Below are 9,013 nucleotides of genomic sequence, written 5' to 3'. Positions count from 1 at the left end.
AAACATTGATGAGAGCACTCCCTTGGCCTCCCCAGCTGGTATCTCAATAGGTCACCTGCTCCTTAAATCAACTGGCTCTAAGCCAGCACAGAACCAGGACTTGCCCAGGAATTGCAGTCCTTGTGGCCTAGATTGCTGATATAGTTTGAAAATGTGTTCCCTCTGAATCTCATGTTGAAATGTTATCCCCAATGTTGGAGGTATATCCTGGTGGGAGAGGATTAGATCACAGAGGTGAATCCCTCTTGGGTTGGTACTAATGTTGTAGGAGTTATGAAGAAATTATTTTAGGCAGATAAGAGAGGAAAAGGGGTCCTTGGGAAGTTTTCATTTTTTAAAGAATCTTCAGAAAAGTTTCCTGTAAATTCCCAGCTCTTAGAGCCCACAGGCAACCTTTGATATGTAAATACAGGCCATTAGCAACTGGATCCACCCAAACATGGCGATTCTTATGGCCTTCTTGCCCTTTTCCCACATGTTCCTGGCAACATGGCCACCTCCACATATCCCCACATGTGTAGAACATCATGGCGCCGTGCATTTGCATATTAAAAGGCTGGGGTGAGAAAGCCAGCTTTTTCGTGGGCTAAGTGAATGACATGCCTGGTCAAATCAATCCCTGAGCCCTTTGCAAATCAGATACTGCCTCCTCCAGCCTCTGCATGTATACCTGGCTGATGTCCACAGTACTTGTGGACCTCCTCTTTCTGCTTTGGAGCCCTCCTCCTTCTGTCTCTGTATGGGGGAGCCCCTTCTGCCTTCTCTTTTCTTTCTTGCATATTAAACTCTCTGCTCCTTAAAACCACTCCACATGTGTTCATGTTGTTTTATCTAAACTGTCATGAGGACCAAGAACCCTGGTGTTCTCCACTCATTGGAGCCATATCACTATCCTCATGATAGTAAGTGAGTTCTCATGAGATCTTGTTTAAATGTGTTGGCACCTCTCCTGCCTTTGCTCCTGCTCCCACCATGTGAGACTTTTGCTCCCCCTTTGCCTTCTGTCATGATTGTGAACTTTGTGACAACTCCTGAGAAGCAGATGCTGACACTGTATTTCCTCTACTCTCTGCTGAATCATAAGGCAGTTAAATCTCTTTTCTTATAAATTACCCATTCTCGGGTATTTTTTATAGCAATGCAAGAATGGGATAATACCACTGACTTTCATGTTTATTTAGCACCCCAGAGCATTTTAGTCTGTGGAGGTGGGGCTTGCTGGAACTCCAGTTCTGACTGCTGGGATAGATAATTTATCTCTGGCTAGGGCTGATCTAAATGCTTTCTCCATGTGTGCTGGCTGAGTTCTGCCCCATGTTGCTTTCTGCTGTGACAAGGCAGCATTGAGTTCTGATACACTCTCTCTCCCCTAATTGCAAGATTCTCTATATGTGCCATGTGGCCACTGCCTGCGGACTGGGGAGAGGGTGGTGTAGGTGATTTAAGATTGTCTTGTCTTTTATTTTTAGGGCCCTTTTTCTTAGGATATTAAAACCAGGTACTGTGTGATAGCTCACCTAATTTTTCATTCTTATAAAGATGCTTTTTTGTGTGGAGAGTTATTCAGTTTTGTGTTCCTCCAGGGGTGAAGATTGCTGGAGGCTTCTATTCAGCCATCTTGCTCTGCCTCATTTTGATCATATGGTTTTATTCTTTATTCTGTTAATGTGGTGTATCATACTTATTGATTAGTGAATGTTGAACATTGTTGCATATAGGGATAAACCTTTTCTGATTGTGGTAAATGATCCTTTTTATGTGATGTTGAATTTTGTCTCCTAGTGTTTTCTTGAGTATTTTGCATCTATGTTCATCAAGGTAATTGCTCTGTCATTTGCTTTACTTGTAGTGTCCTTGTCTTACTTTGGTGTAAGAGTAATGTCTGCCCAGTAAAGTAAGTTTGGATGTATCCTCTCCTCTTCAATTTTTGAAGTTTGGAAGGATTTGCTGCTATCCACTTTCAGCGTCTGTATGTTCTTAAAGCTGAAGTGAGTCTCTTGTGGGCAATATATGTTTAGATGTGAAAAAAAAAAAAATCAATTCAGCCACTCTATGCTTTTTGATGGAATAATTTAATCCATTTATATTTAAAGTAGTTACTGATAAGTAAGGAGTTACTAATACTTCTCTTTTGTTAATTGTTTTCTATCTTCCTCTTTTTTCTTTGCTCTTTTATTATTTTGTGGTGATATACTTTGCTTAATTTCTTTTTAGTTTTTGTGTATCTATAGTATTTGCTTTTGGTGATTTTCATGAAGCTTACATAAAACATCCATGATTATAACATTCTATTTTAACCTGATAACTAAACTTCAACTGCATACAAACCTGCACATTTTAACTTCTTTTGCTCCACATTTTATGTTATTTATTTTACAATTTACCACTTTTATATATTGTGAACCCACTAACAAGTGATAATATCAAGCTCTAGTTAGTTTTAACATTTTTGTATTTTAAGTTTTATATTATAGTTAACCATGATTTATGTACCATCATTAGAATATCCTGAATCTAATGATAATTTTACCTTTATAGTCACTTGTATAACCTCGTGTGTTTTCATGTTGTTAGTTAGCATCCTTTTATTTTAACTCAAAGAACTCTATCATTTAATACAAGCCAAATCTAGTGGTGATGAACAGCCACTGCTTTTGTTTTCTCTGTGAAAAATCTTTATATATCCTTCATTTTTGAGGAATATCTTTGCCAGGTATATAAATCTTAGTTGACAGGTTTTTATTTATTTATTTGTCAGCTCTTTGAATATATCCTCACACTCTTCTTGGCCTGCTGTGTTTCTGCTGGAAAATTATTTAGCTTTATAGCAGACTTGTATGTGGTGAATTGCTTTTTCCTTGCTTCTTTCAAAATTCTGTCCTTGTCTTTGAATTTTGAAAATTTGATTCTAAAGTATTTCAGTAAAAATCTCCTTATATTTAATCTATATGGGGATTTTTGAGTTATGGATCTGGATGTTCAATTTTCTCTCCATGTCTGGGGTATTTTCTGTCATTTTCTTAAAATAAGCTTTCTGCCCCATTTCTTTATCTGATTTGTGCATATTTTTGTCCTGTAGACAGTGTCTCATAACTCCTGCTTATTTTCTTCACTTTTATTCATTCTTGTTTTTGTTCTTCCTCTGACTAGAAAATTTTAAATGCCTGATTTTGAGCTTATTGATATTTTCTTCTGCTTCATCAAGTCTGGTACTGAAGCTCTCTATTGAGCATTTTATTTCTGTCATTGTCTTTTTTGTCTCCAGATGTTTTGTCTGGTTCTTTTTCATGGTTTCTCCCTTTTTTGGACTTCCAATTGTGCTTGTGTATTGTTCTCATAATATTGTTTATTTGTCTGTCTGTGGTCTCGTAGCTCAGTGAGCTTCTTTAAGATGTTTATATTGAATTATTGATCAGGCAGCTCACAGATCTCCATTTTAAGGCCTGTTACTGGTGCTTTATTCCTTGGGTGGTATTATGTTTTTATAATTATTTATGATTCTTGTGGCCATGCATTGATATTTGTGCATTGGAAGAAGTAGGTGATTATTAGAGTCTTTATATATTTGTTTCAGGAGTAAAAGCTCTTCACCAGTTAGCCTGTCCATAGCTTCAGAATATGCTATCTGGAAAGTCTGCAGTTGGGCTTGCTGTTGCTGTCCTTGGAAAGTCTGGCCTGGTGTCTGACATGTGGATTTACAGGGGCCTGACAGGTACCTGTTTTTTTAGGGTAATGCCTGGAACTTGGATTCTCTAGGGCAGACCTAGAGGTTGGATACGCTATAAAGAGGACCTGTATCCTGGGTTTGTAGGGGCAGGGCTGATAATGGAATTAACTGGGGTAGACCTGTCTACTGGGTTCATGAGGGCATGCTAGAGCCTGTGTCCTTGGAGGCCAGCTTAAAACTTGAGTCTATGGTAGCTCTCTTGGAGCTGGGTGGGCTTTGAGCCTAATTTTGTGTGGGCTGGCTTGGCACTGGGGTAGACCAGAAGTGTTGGTCTCTGGGAGTCAAGCATAAGTGCTGTTTCCACATATACTGGCTTGGATCCTGGATTTGTAAGAGTGGTTTTGGAGCCTGTGTCCATAGGGGTCAACCTAATGCTGGCATGTATTAGAACAAGCTTGGAACTTGGGTCTATTAGAGTAGGCCTAGACCATGAATTCACCTGAAGCTGGGTCAGTGGGGAGAAGCCTAGGGTCTAGGGCTAGCCTGGCATTGGGGCAAGCCAGGAGCCTGAATCCTTGGGTGCTGGCTTGATGCCTGAGTCTCAGGGAGCAAATGTGGAGGCTAGGTCTGTGAGTTCTGGTTATACACATGGGTGCTGGCCTGGAGTCTGGGATCTTGGGTCCAGCCTAGTGCTGGGCAGGCTTGGAGTCTTAGTGCCCAGAGGTGAGCTTGGAGATTGCATCAATGGGAACCAGTCCAGCATCTTGACTATGAATGATGGCTATGAGAGAATCAACATCATGTATTGTACACTAACTGAGAACACACATAGTCTTCTGGAGAACTTTGTATCAGCCCCACAAAGCATCATCATCAAGTTAGTAGTGTAACTGAGTCTTCAAGGAGCATTCTGTCATATCTTCAAGCCAGCTACTTCAGAATGGTTAGGAATATGAAAAGACCAATAAATACTAGGAGCATAAGCTTAAGATGTTTATATAATTGAAATAATTCATTGATAAGATGCAATACTTTGTTGAATACCATGTTGATGGATAAGGCATTCTATAACCTCATTGTTGGCAGTTTTGGCAGAAGCATTGTGTGCAGGAAAGCTAAATTTATGTCCAGAGTGAGTGTCTATTCCATTAAGAACAAAACACTGTGCATTCCATGATGAAAGAGGTCCACTGTAATCAACCTTCCACCAGTTAGCTGGCTGATCACCCCGGGAAATGGTGCCATACTAGGGACTCAGTGTTGGCCTTTACTGGTGCCTGGTCTTTACTGAGATGGAGCACACAGCAGTGGCTGGAGCTAACGTAGCCTTTGTGGATAGAAATACATGTTGCCGAGCCAATGCCTAACAGGTCATCTGTTCTACTTGATTACTAAAATTGTCCTCTGCTGAGTTCCTTCTTCGGTGTGCATTTATATAGGACAAAATTGTCTCCATTTTTTGCCTTTTCAAAGAGATCTGTCTACATACCTCATCCACACATGACCTTGCCACTGTTTATTCAACTGCATTCTTTCCAAGTCCTTGACCATCCAGCCAAACTTTCAGTCACAATCCACATATCCCACATATGGCCCCTTCTCTTTCCCAACAAAGTGGACAACCAAGTGAACTTCTCGAGTCTCTACCAGCTGGGCAGATTTTCCTGCAACATTGTTTTTTTTTTTTGGGAATGTCCCAGAAAGAGCCCGTATTGCCTCAGCTGTCCACTTCTGGGTGATGCCAACATATCACTTACAACCATCTGTAAACTAGGCTTAATTCCTGGCCTGAGATGTCCTCTTGTGTCCATAGTGCAGGATGAGACAGAAAAGGCAACGTAGGAAGAGTGGAGACTATGAACATTTGGCCACTTTTTCATGTGACTTCAGCACTTTTAAAAATATATATTTTTAATTTTTGTGGATACATAATGTGCATATATATTTTTGAGGTATAAGAGAGATTTTGATACAGCCATGAAATGCATAATAATCACATCAGAGTAAATGGGGTATTCATCACCTCCAGCATTTATCCTTTGTGTTACAAACTATCCCATTATACTATTAGTTATTTTAAAATGCACAATTAAATGATTATTGACTATAGTCACCTTGTTGTGTTACCAAACACTAGATATCATTATTTTCTTTCCATTTTTTGTTTCCATTAACCATTATCACTTTCCCCTACCCTCTCACTACCCTTCCAAGCTCTGGTAACCTTCTTGAGCCCAATAACATATATTCAACTTAATTTGATGATTTGGTAATGCTGTGCACACCCAACTTTATGACTTAGTGGCTCACATAACATCCAGTTCACGATTGACAAATAATTTGCATACTAATTTGGTGGGCCATGGTTAAGCATTCAGTCTCTGCTTAGGCTCAGTAGAAAGCCAGGAGGTAGAGAGTAGTTATCTACTCTTTCTGGGGAGGATGCCAAGGATTGGTAAAAAATCCTAAGGATGTGCTATGCAGTTCATTTACAGGGGCAGGCCAAAGGCTTCAAAAGCATCCTTACTTGCCATAGCTACTTCAAGTACCCTAGATCTTCTAGATCATAATGTACAAGTGACAAAGCAGCTTGCAAACCTGCCTGGACCTATTGCAGGGTTTTGGGGAGTAATTTAATAAATGGGCCAGTGTAACACATCCAAATGAGATATGTGTTGCATCCAGAATCCACAGTGATCCACTAAGTGTTGTGACTCCTTTTTAGTTATAGGAGGGGCCAGATGCAAGAACTTACTCTTTACTTTAGAAGAGATAGCTTAACATGCTCCATTGCCAGTACTAAAATCTGTATTCATCTGTTCAGGTTGCTATAACAAAATACCACAAACTAGGAGGCCTAAACAATAGCCATTTATTTTCCATAGCTCTGGAGACTGGGAAGTTCAAGAACATGGTGCCAGCAGATTTAGATCATGGTGAGGGGCCTCCTCTTGGCTTTTCAATTGATGCCTTCCTGCTGTGTTCTTACATGACCTTTCCTCAGTGCATGCTATGGCAAGAGAATCAGAGAGGAAGCAAGCTCTCTGATGTCTCTTCTTATAAGGGCACTAATCCCATGATAAGTGTCCCATCCTCTTCAGCTCTTTTAAACCAAATTACCTTCTAATGGCTCCATCTTCAAATATCTTCACATTAGGGCTTAGAACTTCCACATAAGAGTTTTAGGAGGATACAAGTCCATCACATTATGCCCCGACCCACCAAATTCATGTTCTTATCACATGCAAAACACATATTTTCATCTCAACAGCCCCAAAAGCCTTAACGTGTACCAGCTCTCTATTCTAAAGTCTAAAGTCCGAAGTCTCATAGAAATTTCACCTGTATCAGATTATGGGTACAACTGGCACTACTCTTCTTTCTGAGGCAAAATTCCTCTACAGTTGTGAACCTCTGAAACCAGACAACTGTGTGCTTTCAAAGTTCAGTAGTGGGATAGGCATAGGGTAGATATTTCCATTCCAAAATTAAAAAATAGAAAAGAAGAAAGGTCTCTGGACAATTCCTAAACCTAGCAAGACAAATTACACTGGTTCTTAAGTTTTGAGAGTAACCCTATTTGGCTCAATGACCCCCACCTTTCAGGCCCATTGGGGTGGCAGTGTCATCCTCATAGCTCTGCTGGGTAGCCCTGCTGCTTTGGCATCTCTTTGCAAGGGCCTTTTTAAAATACAGCTTTTGCAAAGTTGGCTTTAGTCCTAAGGCCTGAGAACCAGGAGAGCTAAGGATTTAATTTTTAGTCAGAGAGGCAGACAGAACTGATGTCCCAGCTCATATAGTCAGGCAGAGAGAGTAAATTCTCCCTTTCTTCACTTTTTTGGTCAATTGAGTCCCTCAAGAAATTTGATGATGTCCTTTCACATTGGGAAGCAACATTTGTTTTATACAATTAACCAATTCAAGTGCTACTTTCTTCTGAAAAAACTTCACGGACACATCTGAATCTAATCTTTGACTAAATATCTGGGAATCCAAAGACTCAATTAGCTTGAAACATAAAATTAACCATCCCAACTGACAACCACTAAAACCATGGAGAAATAAAGTTTGTAATTTTCTAGTCCTTAAGGAGCATATAAGCTTTTGGGGTCAGGGAAAAAAAAATAAATTAATTAATTAAAGAATATCATTCGCAGCCAGGCGCGGTGGCTCACACCTGTAATCCCAGCACTTTGGGAGGCCAAGGCTGGCAGATCACGAGGTCAGGAGATCGAGACCACGGTGAAATCCCGTCTCTACTAAAAATACAAAAAAATTAGCCAGGCATAGTGGTGGGCGCCTGTAGTCCCAGCTACTCGAGAGGCTGAGGCAGGAGAATGGTGTGAACCCAGGAGGCGGAGCTTGCAGTGAGCCGAGATTGCACCACTGCACTCCAGCCTGGGCAACAGAGCAAGATTCCATCTCAAAAAATAAATAAAATAAATAAATAAATAAAAGAATATCATTTGCCAGAAAAATATTATATCAAAATGATATCACACATAATTTCTGGCATACTTCTGTAACTATGGGCACTAGCTTAAGCATTAGTAACAGGGAAATCTTATCTGTTTATGCCTTTATATTCTCATTGTAAAAGGGGATAGAGAACACATTTGTGAAGTTTGTGTATTATATTTCTATAAAATTTAAAATCTAGCCTATTTCTGACTAAAACTGCTAACATAAAGGCATCCAGTTAACTTATTTAAAAACTAGGTAGATTTTTTAACTAAAATAATACAAATACATGAATTCCATTGAAACGTTTTGATTATATAGAGTTGTGTAAATGAGGAATAGCCATTAAACTCTAAACAGAAAATTTATAAATGAGATTTGACAGATTCCTATATCTAAATCTTATGTTTATTTAAAGCATAGGTGTTGGGCCAGCAGTGACAGAGAGCTGTTAGTGAACAGGATCTTTGATTCCCACAGCGCTAGTGATATCACAACTGGCCATAGGTGTTTATTAAAAAAATTCAGCAGGAAGCTTAAAAACTTGGTTAGCAGAACTCTGGGTGCAGTGGCTCACATCTGTAATCTCAGCACTTTGGGAGGCTGAGACAGGAGGATTGCTTGAGTCCATGAGTTTGAAACCAGCCTGAACAAGAGATCCCATCTGTACAAAATATTTAAAAATTAGCCAGGTGTGTCAGTGCATGCTTGTAGTACCAGCTATGTGGGAGACGAAGGGAGGTGACCTGCTTGAGCCCAGGAGGTGGAGGCTGTAGTGAGCTGCGATCACACCAGCCTGGGCTGCAGAGCAAGACCCTATCTCAAATAAATAAGTAAATAAATAAATAAAACCTATTTAGCACAGATATTAATTTCAGGGTATTT

Source organism: Pan troglodytes, chromosome 2, assembly GCF_028858775.2.
Source record: "Pan troglodytes isolate AG18354 chromosome 2, NHGRI_mPanTro3-v2.0_pri, whole genome shotgun sequence".
In the NCBI taxonomy this organism is placed as follows: Eukaryota; Metazoa; Chordata; class Mammalia; order Primates; family Hominidae; genus Pan; species Pan troglodytes.
The sequence above is the reverse complement of the archived record's forward strand: the minus strand, read 5'-3'. Positions refer to the sequence as shown.